The sequence below is a fragment of the Schistocerca americana genome, chromosome 1, assembly GCF_021461395.2.
Source record: "Schistocerca americana isolate TAMUIC-IGC-003095 chromosome 1, iqSchAmer2.1, whole genome shotgun sequence".
NCBI lineage: Eukaryota > Metazoa > Arthropoda > Insecta > Orthoptera > Acrididae > Schistocerca > Schistocerca americana.
This window is the reverse complement of record NC_060119.1, coordinates 188,909,066-188,925,708: the sequence shown is the minus strand read 5'-3', so window position 1 is coordinate 188,925,708 and position 16,643 is coordinate 188,909,066. Positions and strand designations below refer to the sequence as shown.

The following is a 16,643-nucleotide window of genomic DNA, read 5'->3' as shown; positions in this document are numbered from 1 at the left end:
TGGAGAAGCTCCGCAGGCGAAGGGCCGTCGCGTGGCGTGGTCCGGTACGACGACAGGAACGTGATGAGGGCCTGCTGACGAGAGTGCGTAGCACGAAGGCGGTCCATATGATCCTTGAATGTACGTACAAAACGTTCCGCTGCACCATTCGATTGAGGGTGGAACAGCGGAGTAAGAACATGGCGAATGCCATTGGCAGAACAAAAACTTTCAAATCAGCAGAGGTAAATTGTGGACCATTGTCAGACACTAAAACTTCTGGAAGACCCTCAATACAAATAATTGAAGTCAACGCCTGTATAGTCTGTGCAGACGTTGTAGACTGCATGGGCACAACAAACGGAAAATTACTAAATGCATCTATCACGATGAGCCAACGAGAATTCCAATATGGACCAGCGAAATCAATATGTACTCGCTGCCAGGGACCGGCAGGGCGTGCCCACTCAAAATAGCGTTGAGGCGGAGCAGCTTGGTGTTCGGCACACGTCGAACAATCTGTAGACATCTGCGTAATCTGCTTATCAATGCCGATCCATGTACAATGACGGCGGGCAAGCTGCTTGGTGCGGACCACTCCCCAATGACCTTGATGCAACAAGTCGAGGACCTTGGATTGGAGCACTTGGGGAACCACTACACGAAGCTGGTCATTCTCGGTGCGTAACAGCAAAACTCCGTGCGAAACAGACAACAGATGACGTTGCGGATAATAGCGACGAACCACAGGATCCGATATGTCCTTTGCCTTGGACGGCCAACCACGTTGAACAAAACGTAATAGTAAACTCAGATGAGGATCCGTAGCTGTCTCACGTGCCACCTGACGATAATCAATCGGAAAATCCCGGAGGGATTGATGCTCATCGGCGTCAATCTGATGGCAAGAGTCGTCAGAGGAATCGAAGACATCATCCGCAGCAATCGGCAATCTAGAAAGCGCGTCAGCGTTTGCATGCTGAGTTGTAGGGCGAAACAGTATCTCATACTGGTATTGTGCTGATGATGATGATGATGATGATTAGTGTTTTAGGGCGCACAACAGCGAGGTTATCAGCGCCCGTTCCCAAAAGTTCAATTCAGAGCCGAATCGGGAGAGAATGGGTATTGTTCAAATTGCAAGATTGGACACAGCACAGCAAAACAGGGAGATAAAACTAAAAATAAAATAGCAGTACAAACAGGGAAAAATAAGTAACGGTGGCCGAGTGACCACTTACAAATAATGGGTGACCAAACCGCTGGACAGCACATTAAGACTTCAATCCCAATATTTTGGGAAGAAGGCCAGACATCACACAAAAACGTAAAACTGTAGTGACACTCGCCTCATTATTAGTTAAAAGAGGGGGTAGGTCTGGTGGGAGACTGAAATCTTCCCTCAAACCTGCATATAAAACACACTCAGTTAAAATATGCCGTATCGACAACTGTGTCCCACATGTCTGACACGTTGGTGGCTCCTCACGACGTAACAGAAAACCATGTGTCAAAGGACAATGTCCTATTCTAAGCCGTGTAAGGGCCACTTCCTCAGCGCGTCGTTGTCGGAAGGAGATGAGCCACGGTCGGACAGAATCCTTCACCGCTCGCAACTTATTATCCCTCACGTCCAGCCACTGAGCCTCCCACCAACGCATGACCTTCCGAGTCACGAAAGACATAATGGCCTGCAGGGGGACGGAACAGCGAGCAGGAGGTGAGATGGAGCAAGCCTCCTTGACAGCCGCATCTGCAAGTACATTTCCAGGAATCCCTATGTGCCCTGGAACCCAGCAGAAAATCACATCCTTACCCTGCTGTTGCAAGAGCAGGAGTGCGTCCTGCACCTCTTGCACCATCCGATCTGCTGGGTACATCTGTTCAAGAGCGTGCAGAGCACTTTGGGAATCGGAGCAGATGATGAATTTCGTGCCACGATGTCGGCGCATATGCTCTAATGCTTGCAGAATGGCAAACAGTTCTGCATAGTAAACTGAGAACTGCTCTGGGAGCCCTATCCGATGGACAGTATCGGGAAACACAGCAAAGCAGCCCATAAAATCCCCCTGTTTAGACCCATCCGTGTAAACAGGAATAAAATCGGAATGGCGGTCTAAAATCTCAGTAAAGTTAATTTTAAAAAGGTGGTCCGGGGTACAATACTTCCTGTAAGCAGCCAGATCAAGAAGTAATCTTGGCCTTTGTAGTCGCCAGGGAAATCCCCTACTCCATCCCTGGTGGAGGACCTTAATGCCCTCCAGGTGTACCGACTCGAGACTCTCCTTTGCACGGATGCCAAACGGCTTTGTTGCCGCCGGACGGTGGCGGAAGAGACGTGCCAGTGCCGGCTGGGAAAAAGTGTCGGACGCCAATGAAAGAAGAGTGGACTTGGCCCTGTACGCGTGCCGTACCACGAGGAGAAGACGCCGAATGGACAGCGGAGGCTCTCCCGCCTCGACACACAGACTAGCAACCGGACTCGTGCGATAAGCCCCCGTTGAAAGCCTAATACCCGCATGGTGAATCACATCCAACATTTTGAGGTAGGAAGGTCTGGCAGAGCCATAAGCTTGACATCCAGGTATTGTGATAACAAAAGAGCCCAACGTTGTAGTCTCTGAGCTGTCCGCTGAGGAACTGGTTTAGACGGATGAAACAGTGACGTCAGGGGCTTGTGATCTATTACTAAATAGAATGGTCTACCATAGAGGTAGTGATGGAATTTTGTGACACCGAACACAATAGCCAACGCTTCCTTGTCCAATTGGCTATAATTACACTGAGCTTTGTTTAGCAACTTAGATGCGAACGCAATAGGACGTTCGGTGTTACCGACTCGGTGAGACAACACAGCACCGAGGCCGAAAGAAGAGGCATAACAAGCTAACACCAGAGGCTTGTTAGGGTCGTAATGGACCAGACAACGATCATGCAATAAAGCCTCTTTAAGCTGCTGAAAGGCTGCTTGGCAATCAGCTGACCACACAAACGGAACATTCTTACGGCGGAGACGATGCAACGGTGCAGCAATCTGTGATGCATTAGGTATAAATCTAATATAATACACTCCTGGAAATTGAAATAAGAACACCGTGAATTCATTGTCCCAGGAAGGGGAAACTTTATTGACACATTCCTGGGGTCAGATACATCACATGATTACACTGACAAAACCACAGGCACATAGACACAGGCAACAGAGCATACACAATGTCGGCACTAGTACAGTGTATATCCACCTTTCGCAGCAATGCAGGCTGCTATTCTCCCATGGAGACGATCGTAGAGATGCTGGATGTAGTCCTGTGGAACGGCTTGCCATGCCATTTCCACCTGGCGCCTCAGTTGGACCAGCGTTCGTGCTGGACGTGCAGACCGCGTGAGACGACGCTTCATCCAGTCCCAAACATGCTCAATGGAGGACAGATCCGGAGATCTTGCTGGCCAGGGTAGTTGACTTACACCTTCTAGAGCACGTTGGGTGGCACGGGATACATGCGGACGTGCATTGTCCTGTTGGAATAGCAAGTTGCCTTGCCGGTCTAGGAATGGTAGAACGATGGGTTCGATGACGGTTTGGATGTACCGTGCACTATTCAGTGTCCCCTCGACGATCACCAGTGGTGTACGGCCAGTGTAGGAGATCGCTCCCCACACCATGATGCCGGGTGTTGGCCCTGTGTGCCTCGGTCGTATGCAGTCCTGATTGTGGCGCTCACCTGCACGGCGCCAAACACGCATACGACCATCATTGGCACCAAGGCAGAAGCGACTCTCATCGCTGAAGACGACACGTCTCCATTCGTCCCTCCATTCACGCCTGTCGCGACACCACTGGAGGCGGGCTGCACGATGTTGGGGCGTGAGCGGAAGACGGCCTAACGGTGTGCGGGACCATAGCCCAGATTCATGGAGACGGTTGCGAATGGTCCTCGCCGATACCCCAGAAGCAACAGTGTCCCTAATTTGCTGGGAAGTGGCGGTGCGGTCCCCTTTGGCACTGCGTAGGATCCTACGGTCTTGGCGTGCATCCGTGCGTCGCTGCGGTCCGGTCCCAGGTCGACGGGCACGTGCACCTTCCGCCGACCACTGGCGACAACATCGATGTACTGTGGAGACCTCACGCCCCACGTGTTGAGCAATTCGGCGGTACGTCCACCCGGCCTCCCGCATGCCCACTATACGCCCTCGCTCAAAGTCCATCAACTGCACATACAGTTCACGTCCACGCTGTCGCGGCATGCTACCAGTGTTAAAGACTGCGATGGAGCTCCGTATGCCACGGCAAACTGGCTGACACTGACGGCGGCGGTGCACAAATGCTGCGCGGCTAGCGCCATTCGACGGCCAACACCGCGGTTCCTAGTGTGTCCGCTGTGCCGTGCGTGTGATCATTGCTTGTACAGCCCTCTCGCAGTGTCCGGAGCAAGTATGGTGGGTCTGACACACCGGTGTCAATGTGTTCTTTTTTCCATTTCCAGGAGTGTATGTCAATTTGCCAAGAACTGCTTGCAATTCATGTAGATTGCGAGGGGCGGGCAAATCACTAATAGCTGCTAAATGTGACTGGGAGGGATGAATGCCTTGAGCATTAATAACATGTCCCAGATACTTCATCTCCGTAAGGAAAAATGAACATTTATCGATGTTGCAACGTAGGCCTGCCTGAGACAACACTGTAAACAAACACTCCAAATTACGGAAATGTTCAGCAGGCGTCCGACCGGACACAACAATATCGTCTAAATAGTTGCAACACGATGGCACATTAGCCAGAAGTTGTGACAAAAAACGCTGAAAAACAGCTGGAGCTGACGCACAACCAAAAGGCAAACGCAGAAAACGGAACAACCTCAACGACGTGTTTATGACAAAATACTGTTGTGATTGCTCGTCGAGGGACAATTGCAAATATGCTTCACGGAGATCAATTTTGGAAAAGAAACGAGCTTCCCCTAACTTATCCATCAGCTCGTCCGGTCTAGGCAAAGGAAAAGAATCAATGACAGTCTGAGGATTAACTGTCGACTTAAAATCAGCACACAAACGTAACTTGCCAGACGGTTTCTTTATAATAACTAAGGGAGAAGCCCACTGGCTCGCTGAAACGGGTTGAATAACACCGTTGTTTTGCCAACGACGAAGTTCAGCTGCTACAGGTGCCCGGAGGGCGTGAGGCACTGGACGAGCACGAAAAAATCGAGGCTGAGCATTATCTTTTAACGTAATATGAGCGGCAAAGTTCGCAGCACAACCTAGTTCGTCTTTAAATATGTCACTGTATCGTTTACACAAATCGGTTATGCTGTCTTGAGGAACAACAACAGAATTAATTTGCAACACATTGTCTTGGATAGACAGGCCAAACAAGTCAAAACAGTCTAATCCGAAAATGTTTACACTGTCTGTAGCGCGGAGCACTGTGAATGAAACTGTTTTTGTATTGCCACGGAATGTGGCTGGCACGCTACATACACCTAACACAGAAATTTGTTCTCCACTATAAGTAGCCAAAGAATGTTTTGCCGCTGAAAGTTTAGGGCGGCCGATAGCCGCATACGTAGCACTATTTATGAGAGTCACAGACGCACCAGTGTCTAATTGAAAATTGAAGGTCTTATCCTGGATGCGTAGCTTCACAAATAGTTTATTACACTGTCTCTGGATCGGTGCAGTGGAGGCGGAAGACACAAAATCAGCGCGTTTAGCGCGTGTTCGCTGCTTACGACAACTCGTGGGTTGGGCGGGTGGAACAACAACTCCCGCTTCACTTGCAGTCTGTACATTACTTTTTACAGCGTTTGAAGTACGCCTGGGTCGCATAGCAGAGGGCTGGGTGGGTGGCTTATTGTGAACAAGTTTATTACCCACACGAACCGTGGAAGAGTCTTTAAACGCGACCTTCTGGGCGGGCTGGCTTTGAAGAACATGAATATCCATGGGCTGGGCAGCACTAGAATTGTTCTTGCGTTTACGCAAACAAACAGTCTGGATGTGTCCTTTCCTTTGACAAAAGTGACAAACCGCGTTTCTCAACGGGCAACGTTCACGAGGATGAGCAAGAACACACTTAGGGCAAGACTTAACTCTATCATTTTGCACACGCGGCTGACGAATGTGTTTAACATGACGCGGCCGGCTAGTGTTTACAGTCTGACTCTGCCGGTGGGGCCGCGGGCGTGACATAACTTGCTTAGCACAGGCAATTTGAGAAATACATGGCTGATCTAACTCACACTCAGCATAGTCAAAAGTATCTTGGGCTTCAATGATGTTCATCACAGTCTCTAATGACGAGTCAGGCAACTTTAAGATAGCAGCACGAATACGAGAATCTGCAATGTTTTGAGTAATAGCGTCTCGTAACATGACATCACTGTAGGAAGCTCCACACACACAATTAAATCGGCACTGACGGGTGAGGCCCCGTAAATCTGTTAACCACTGTTTATTAGATTGATGTGGCAGTTTCATTAATCTGAAGAACTTGAATCTGGATGCTGCCACATGAACTCGCGACTCGAAATACTCAGCAAGCTTGTTAACAACAACGTCATAGTCTAAAGCTTCTGGCTTGGATTCCGGGAACAACTTACAAAGTAGTCGATAGACTTCCACGCCTGCAGTGGAAATTAAATAAAGCTGCCGCTCAGTACCCGTGATTTTGTAGACTGTCATGTGCGCCTGCAACTGCGCGAAATATTCTCGCCATTCTTCTCTTGATGCATCAAAAGCACGGAAAGGTGGTGCTGCCTGTGCTTGTTCCTTTTGTGTTGGAGGATTAGCCGCTTGTTTGGCGATTGCTTCCACCAGACTTTGTATTTGCTGACTCTGTAACAAGATCAACTGTTGTAATTCGGGAGACATAGTGAACACAAATTAAACCAGCCCCCAAAATGTTATCGCTATAATTAGTATAACCAGAAACAAGTTGAACCAGCCCTGCACACGAGTTCGGAAGCCCTCGTCGCCAGTTCTGTGGCGGCGTTCGTAGCGACAAGCAATTCGCTGTAGAAACGGCTTACGAAGTCACCGCCACACTTTTAATAGCGGGCCGACCGGTCCGCTGGAACAGTGAACAGAAAGATGAAAACCCAAACACTCTGATTAAATAAAACTCGGTACTTATTTTTATTAACGAAGATACAGAAACACAGTAGTGAACTCCGTGTCTACAGAGATCTGTCTAGTTCGAGTCGGAGCGGCTAGGTCAGCGTCGGCTGACGCCAAACAACAACTCTGCTGCGATGAACACACAGCTGACTAGCAAGTACACAATTCGGTGGCGAGTATACAACTGAGCGGCGAATACAGAACTGTCCTAGCGCTCGCGACTCCAGCGCTTAAGAAACCAGAAGCCAGCGGTGGCGCGCGCAGACTTGCGGCGATTTCCTGTCTCGCTGGCGCTGCTTATGCGGACGGCGTCCGGACTTTGATGCTGCCAACCTTTTGGCAGCGGGCTCGGGTGGCATTACTGGCTAGGATATAACAGTGATGCCTCGTGTAAGGAGGAGAAATGCGTACCATCACGTTTCCGACTTAGATAAAGGTCGGATTGTAGCCTATCGCGATTGCGGTTTATAGTATCGAGACATTGTTGCTCGCGTTGGTCGAGATCCAGTGACTGTAAGCAGAATATGGAATTAGTTGGTTCAGGAGAGTAATACGGAACGCCGTGCTGGATCCCAACGGCTTCGTATCACTAGCAGTCGAGATGACAGGCATCTTATCCGCATGCCTGTAACGGATCGTGCAGCCACATCTCGATCCCTGAGTCAACAGATGGGAACGTTTGCAAGACAACAACCATCTGCACGAACAGTTCGACGACGTTTGCAGCAGCATGGACTACCAGCTTGGAGACCATGGCTGCGGCTACCCCTGACGCTGCACCACAGACAGGAGCGCCTGCGATGGTGTACTCAACGACGAACCTGGGTGCACGAATGGCAAAACGTCATTTTTTCGGATGAATCCAGGTTCTGTTTACAGCATCGTGATGGTCGCATTCGTGTTTGGTGACATCGCGGTGAACGCACATTGGAAGCGTGTATTCGTCATCGCTGTACTGGCGTCCTCCCCCCGTGAACCATGGACCTTGCCGTTGGTGGGGAGGCTTGCGTGCCTCAGCGATACAGATAGCCGTACCGTAGGTACAACCACAACGGAGGGGTGTCTGTTGAGAGGCCAGACAAACATGTGGTTCCTGAAGAGGGGCAACAGTCTGGATGATTGACTGATCTGGCCTTGTAACACTAACCAAAACGGCCTTGCTGTGCTGGTACTGCGAACGGCTGAAAGCAAGGGGAAACTACAGCTGTAATTTTTCCCGAGGGCATGCAGCTTTACTGTATGGTTAAATGATGATGGCGTCCTCTTGGGTAAAATATTCCGGAGGTAAAATAGTCCCCCATTCGGATCTCCGGGCTGGGACTACTCAAGAGGAAGTCGTTATCAGGAGAAAGAAAACTGGCGTTCTATGGATCGGAGCGTGGAATGTCAGATCCCTTAATCGGGCAGGTAGGTTAGAAAATTTAAAAAGGGAAATGGATAGGTTAAAGTTACATATAGTGGGAATTAGTTAAGTTCGGTGGCAGGAGGAACAAGACTTTTGGTCAGGTGATTACAGGGTTATAAATACAAAATCAAATAGGGGTATTGCAGGAGCAGCTTTAATAATGGATAGGAAAATAGGAGTGCGGGTTAGCTACTACAAACAGCATAGTGAACGCATTATTGTGGCCAAGATAGACACGAAGCCTACGCCTACTACAGGAGTACAAGTTTATATGCCAACTAGCTCTGCAGATGATGAAGAAATTTATGAAATGTATGATGAAATCAAAGAAATTATTCAGATAGTGAAGGGAGACGAAAATTTAATAGTCATAGGTGACTGGAATTCGGTAGTAGGAAAAGGGAGAGAAGGAAACGTGGTAGGTGAATATGGATTGGGGCTAAGAAATGAAAGAGGAAGCCGCTTGGTAGAATTTTGCAGAGAGCACAACTTAATCATAGCTACCACTTGGTTCAAGAATCATGAAAGATGGTTGTATACATGGAAGAACCCTGGAGATACTAGTAGGTTTCAGATAGATTATATAATGGTAAGACAGAGATTTAGGAACCAGGTTTTAAATTGTAAGACATTTCCAGGGCAGATGTGGACTCTGACCACAATCTATTGGTTATGAGCTGTAGATTAAAACTGAAGAAACTGCAAAAAGGTGGGAATTTAAGGAGATGGGACCTGGATAAACTGACTAAACCAGAGGTTATACAGAGTTTCAGGGAGAGCATAACAGAACAATTGACAGGAATGGGGGAAAGAAATACAGTAGAAGAAGAATGGGTAGCTTTGAGGGATGAAGTAGTGAAGGCAGCAGAGCATCATGTAGGTAAAAAGACAAGGGCTAGTGGAACTCCTTGGGTAACAGAAGAAATATTGAATTTAATTGATGAAAGGAGGAAATAAATAAATGCAATAAATGAAGTAGGCAAAAAGGAATACAAACATCTCAAAATTAGATTGACAGGAAGTGCAAAATGGCTAAGCAAGGATGGCTAGAGGACAAATGTAAGGATGTAGAGGCTTATCTCACTAGGGGCAAGACAGATACTGCCTACAGGAAAAATAAAGAGACCTTTGGAGAAAAGAGAACCACTTGTATGAATATCAAGAGCTCAGATGGAAACCCAGTTCTAAGCAAAGAAGGGAAAGCAGAAAGATGGAAGGAGTATATAGAGGGCCTTTACAAGGGCGATGTACTTGAGGACAATATTATGGAAATGGAAGAGGATGTAGATGAAGATGAAATGGGAGATATGATACTGCGTGAAGAGTTTGACAGAGCACTGAAAGATCTGAGTCGAAACAAGGACCCGGGAGTAGACAACAGCCCATTAGAACTAATGATAGCCTTGGGAGAGCCAGGCCTAACAATATCATCTAGTGAGGAAGCTGTATGAGACAGGCGAAATACCCTCAGACTTCAAGAAGAATATAATAATTCCAATCCCAAAGAAAGCAGGCGTTGACAGATGTGAAAATTACCGAACAATCAGTTTAATAACCCACAACTGCAAAATACTAACGGTAATTCTTTACAGACGAGTGGAAAAACTAGTAGAAGCCGACCTCGGGGAAGATCAGTTTGGATTCCGTAGAAATATTGGAACACGTGAGGCAATACTAACCCTACGACTTATCTTAGAAGCTAGATTAAGGAAAGGCAAACCTACGTTTCTAGCATTTGTAGACATAGAGAACGCGTTTGACAATGTTGACTGGAATACTCTCTTTCAAATTCTGAGGGTGGCAGGGGTAAAATACAGGGAGCGAAAGGCTATTTACAATTTGTACAGAAACCAGATGGCAGTTATAAGAGTCGAGGGACATGAAAGGGAAGCAGTGGCTGGGAAGGGAGTGAGACAGGGTTGTAGCTTATCCCCGATGTTATTCAATTTTTATATTGAGCAAGCAGTGAAGGAAACAAAAGAAAAATTCGGAATAGGTATTAAAATCCATGGAGAAGTAATAAAAACTTTGAGGTTCGCCGATGACATTGTAATTCTGTCAGAGGCAGCAAAGGACTTGGAAGAGCTGTTGAACGGAATGGATAGTGTTTTGAAAGGTGGATGTAAGATGAACATCAACAGAAGCAAAACGAGGATAATGGAATGTAGTCGAATTAAATCGGGTGATGCTGAGGGAATTAGATTAGGAAATGAGACACTTAAAGTAGTAAAGGAGTTTTGCTATTTGGGGAGCAAAATAACTGATAATGGTCGAAGTAGAGAGGATATAAAATGTAGACTGGTAATGGCAAGGAAAGCGTTTCTGAAGAAGAGAAATTTGTTAACATCGAATATAGATTTAAGTGTCAGGAAGTCATTTCTGAAAGTATTTGTATGGAGTGTGGCCGTGTATGGAAGTGAAACATGGACGATAAATAGTTTGAACAAGAAGAGAATAGAAGTTTTCGAAATGTGGTGCTACAGAAGAATGCTGAAGATTAGATGGGTAGATCACATAACTAATGAAGAGGTACTGAATAGGATTGGGGAGAAGAGAAGTTTGTAGCACAACTTGACTAGAAGAAGGCATCGGTTGGTAGGAGATGTTCTGAGGCATCAAGGGATCACCAATTTAGCATTGGAGGGCAGCGTGGAGGGTAAAAATCGTAGAGGGAGACCAAGAGCTGAATACACTAAGCAGATTCAAAAGGATGTAGGTTGCAGTTGGTACTGGGAGTTGAAAAAGCTTGCACAGTATAGAGTAACATGGAGAGCTGCATCAAACCAGTCTCAGGACTGAAGACCATAACAACAACAACATACTGTCGTATCATCCGGCGTGATGGTAAGGGGTGCCATTGGTTACACGTCTCGGTCACCTCTTGTTCGCATTGACGGCACTTTGAACAGTGGACTTTACATTTCAAATGCGTTACGACCGGTGACTCTTCCCTTCATTCGATCCCTGCGAAACCCTACATTTCAGCAGGATAATGCACGACCGCATGTTGCAGGTACTGTACTGGCCTTTTTGGATACAGAAAATGTTCGACTGCTGCCCTGGCCAGCACATTCTCGAGGTCTCTCACCAACTGAAAGCCTCTGGTCAATGGTGGCCGAGCAACTGGCTCGTCACAATACGCCAGTCACTACTCTTGATGAACTGTGGTATCGTGTTGAATGTGCATGGGCAGCTGTACCTGTACACGCCATCCAAGCTCTGTTTGACTCAATGCACAGGGGTATCAAGGCCGTTATTACGGCCAGAGGTGGTCGTTCTGGGTACTGATTTCTCAGGATCTATGCACCCAGATTGCGTGAAAATGTAATCACATGTCAGTTCTAGTAAAATATATTTGTCCAATGAATACCCATTTATCATCTGCAAATCTTCTTGGTGTAGCAATTTTAATGGCCAGTAGTGTAAATAAACCGCTGTACTCCAGAAAGACAGGTTCTTTAAAAAAAATTGTGCGTGTGTGTGTGGTTGGTTAGCAACGTCGGCGACCGGAAAGCCACGGTTACATGAACACAACTGACCGAGGAATGGGTGCACACTTTCCTCATAGCAAACGTCGCCAAATTGTCTCACGAACTGACGCCGCGTGCACGCCCTCCGTGGTGCGGCCATGAATCCGTACAACTCTAGACCACCAAAGATGGTGCATTTGTCTCAGTATCGATGTCCGAATCCGGCGACTATACTACAGTCTTCCCTACCGCAGTAAATGGCAATCTCATTCACCTTCACTCTACATGGGTTCTATTTGAAATTCTTCATAGCGTTTCCGATCAAAACGAGAAACAAATAAGGTGAAAACTAACCATCTTGTCTTACCCTTTCCTGATTTTAGTTAGCTTTATATCCCTCTTCACTAATCCCTATCCTGACACGCTTTTTGTACGTATCTGCCGGGAGCAACGACCGTAAAATCTTTGAACTCGTCGCTATCTGTTTTCGAAACGCGAATGACTAGTTGGTGTTGAACGCTGTCGAATATGACAAAGACCACTTCGACGCACAGCATCGAACTTCACTTTGGCTCCAGGATGAGAGAGAGAGATGTTCGTATTTCAACTTGCGGTGACTGAAATGTCCAGTTACTACAAAAGGGGAAGAACTGATGTTTACTTGGAAGGAAGAAGCAAGTCTGCGGCTAGTCGCAGTAGAAGTTACCTGGTGGCCGCACTCGTTCACCACTATCATTCTTAGCACGTCCCAGAGTGGAACGGTCCGCTGTTTTGTGGTGTGACGAGTGCGTCGCTAGAATGGATCCAGAATAGACCGGTTCCAGGAGTACAGCAGCTGCAACCAGGAGACGTCTTTGCGAACTTCTCGGACGAGACAAGGTGCTAACAGGAGCGCGTTTTGTTCAGATGTTGATAATGAATAATGAGCGTATGGCATTGGTGGCCGGGAGACCCCTCGCGGGGCGGTTCGGCCGCCGCTCCACAAGTTCTTTAACGCAACTACGGCGACTTGCGAGTGAATGAGGATGAAATGATGATGAAAGACACACAACACCCAGTCGTCTCGAGGCAGAGAAAATTCCTGACCCCACCGGGAATCGAACCCGGGACCCCGTGCGCGGGAAGCGAGAACGCTACCGCAAGACCACGTGCCTGGTGAAACGTTGTTGTGATGCCTCGTGTAAGAAGGAGAAATGTGTACCATCACGTTTCCGACTTTGATAAAGGTCGGATTGTAGCCTATCACGATTGCGGTTTATAATATCGCGACATTGCTTCTTCCGTTGGTCGAGATCCAATGGCTGTTAGCGGAATATGGAATCGGTGGGTTCAGGAGGGTAATACGGAACACCGTGCTGGATCCCAACGATCTAGTATCACTAGCAGTCGAGATGACAGGCATCTTATCCGCATGGCTGTCACGGATCGTGCAGCCACGTCTCGATCCCTAAGGCAACAGATGGGAACGTTTGCAAGACAACAACCATCTGCACGAACATTTCGATGAAGTTTGCAGCAGTATGGACTATCAGCTCGGAGACCATGGCTGCGATTACCCTTGACGTTGCATCACAGACTGGAGCGCCTGTGAAGGTGTACTCAACGACGAACCTGGGTGCACGAATGGCAAAACGTCATTTTTTCGGATGAATCCAGGTTCTGTTTACAGCATCGTGATGGTCGCATCCGTGTTTGGCAACATCGCGGTGAACGCACATTGGAAGCGTGTATTTGTCATCTATTACTGGCGTATCACCCGGCGTGATGGTATGGGGTGCCATTGGTTACACAGCTCGGTCACCTCTTGTTCGCATTGATGGCACTTTGAATAGCGGACGTTACATTTCAGGTGTGTTATGACCCGTGGCTCTACCCTTCATTCGATCCCTCCGAAACCCTACATTTCAGCAGGATAATGCACGACCACATGTTGCAAGTCCTGCACGGGCCTTTCTGGATACAGAAAATGTTCAACTGCTTCCCTGGCCAGCACATTGTCCAGATCTCGCACCAATTGAAAACGTCTGGTCAATGGTGTCCGAGTAACTGGTTCGTCACAATATGCTACTCACTACTCTTGATGAACTTGAAACGTCCCATTTTGAAGAATTATACAAGACTTTGCTTAACCTGACACACAATATTTTTAGCGCAACGCAATCTGACTTTCAAAAATCCCTACAGAAGAATGGCCCTGACTAACATTAACCTATGCATTTCACAAATCGCTTACCTCACAAAAATCTTGGTTACTCGAACTACTGCTATACAGCGAGCGCCACTGCTGCCAGCTAAATAAAAGATTCAAACTACGGAAGGCACTAGCTACTGATAGGCATAGTTAGCAAATGAAAGATTTTAATAGAGAACAAACAATGTATTTACCTTAATAGTCATAATATATATAGCAGTTCATGACAAATTACAAGACTCCGCCATCTCTCTCCCCACATCCACCACTGCTGGCGGCTCACCTCCAACTGCGCAACGCTACGCGCTGTTCACATCCAGCTGCCCAACACTACAATGGCAGACAACAATGCAAACTACCCACAGACTGCACACAGCACAGCCAGTGATTCTCACACAGAGCGCTACGTGGCGTTACCAATAAGAAAACCTAAACAGCCTACTTACATAGCCCCCATGCTCTCCACAAAAAAAATTACAAATTGTTTTGGGCAGTGGCCAATAATGATTTGATAAAATTTTTTATAATTACAATAACAAAGATATCAAATGTACACACTTATTGATACAATGTTGGTCAAAAGCTAAGATTTTCTCACAGTCCATAAAGACAGTCCTCATCATTCGTCACAGTAAAATTGCAGTGTTTTTCTCAAAGTCTGAGCAGTAAAAGAAAATGCTCACAGAAGTAGTGGACTTCCATGCAGTCTTGAAGAAGTAGTGTTGACCTTCCAACGGAAAGACAGTGCTGACTCTCGACATGCAGACAGGTAATGCGCCACAACAGAGCAAACCCACAGCAGAGTCAGTCGAAGTTTTGAAGAATATTGGTGGGTAGGTCATCACAGAGCAGACCCACTGTAGTCCTGGTAGAGATTAAGGTACTGGTGGGCCACCAGAGGTGCAAACCCACTGCAGTCCTTGTAGAAATGGTCAGCAGCCATCTGTTGTGACTGTGCAGGTGCACAATCACCATTGAAGAGTCTTGCGGAGAATATAGCAAGTCCATAACCACCACTTGTGCACTCACAAAGTTTTTGGAATTGTCCTTAGAACCAGCAATGCTCTTATCCAGTCCCTTGCTGAATTATTAATACACGTGCAAACACTAACAGTCCCTACTTCTCACATATTGTCCATATACTATGACCAACAGAAATGTGTGCAGTGAAATGTAACTTACAAGTTAATAATATGATGAACTGGTGTCAATTACAATTTTATAACATAAGAATACAATAACAAAGATACAGAAAACATCATTAAAAACATAATAATACAGATAACATTTGTAGTAATACAGGCTTTACAAAAGAATCGAAATAACATATATATCAGTGTTACAGGAATTATAAGTACCTACATAAAAGATCAGAATAACTTTTGAAACATCAACTTCACACATGAGCATTAAAACAAAACAGAATAAATAATGTCTAAACATCTTTACAAAGTAAATAACATATTATTAATGCAAATTATATTTGAGGATAACAGTATTCCTCATCATAGTTCATGTAGCTGAGTATGAGAAAAATTCTACAACATAAGTCTTATGAGGTAAACATATAAAGATAAGAAGAACATAAATATACAAGAGTACACAAACACAGCGGAATAACAGAAAGGGAAAGGACAGGGTTTGTTTTACTGCAGTATTTTGCAAACAAAACTTTCTTTGCTTCTTGGAGATCTCCCTTCATTCATCATTATTCCCAAAAAGTCCTATCTATACCTGTTTTCTGTATTCTATTCATATTTCTTTCAAAATAATTATTTCTCAGTGCACAATACTCATTTTTGCCAAATCTGTTTCTTATATCTTCTCAATGCGTTTCTTCCCATTCATCGCAACTCATCCTGGCAGGGTCGCCATATGAAACGTCCCCTTTTTGAAGAATTATACAAAACTGTGCTTAACCTGACACACAATATTTTTAGCGCAACGCAATCTGACTTTCAAAAATCCCTACAAAAGAATGGCCCTGACTAACATTAACCTATGCATTTCACAAATCGCTTACTTCACAAAAATCTTGGTTACTCGAACTACTGCAATACAGCGAGCGCCACTACTGCCAGCTAAATAAAAGATTCAAACTACGGAAGGCACTAGCTACTGATAGGCATAGTTAGCAAATGAAAGATTTTAATAGAGAACAAACAATGTATTTACCTTAATAGTCATAATATGTATAGCAGTTCATGACAAATTACAAAACTCCGCCATCTCTCTCCCCACATCCACCACTGCTGGCGGCTTACCTCCAACTGCGCAACGCTACGCGCTGTTCACATCCAGCTGCCGCTGCCCAACACTACAGTGGCAGACAACAATGCAAACTACCCACAGACTGCACACAGCACAGCCAGTGATTCTCACACAGAGCGCTACGTGGCGTTACCAATAAGAAAACCTAAACAGCCTACTTACAAACTGTGGTATCGTGTTGAAGCTGCATCCAAGATCTGTTTGTCTCAAT

General features: G+C 46.3%; 1 protein-coding gene across 1 annotated transcript in view; it reads right to left on the bottom strand.

Annotated features, from left to right (window-relative positions):
- The window catches only part of LOC124615931 (vegetative cell wall protein gp1-like), a 68,484-nt gene that overhangs the window by 36,116 nt on the left and 15,725 nt on the right, over positions 1–16,643 (bottom strand). The gene's annotated exons all lie outside the window — the stretch shown is intronic.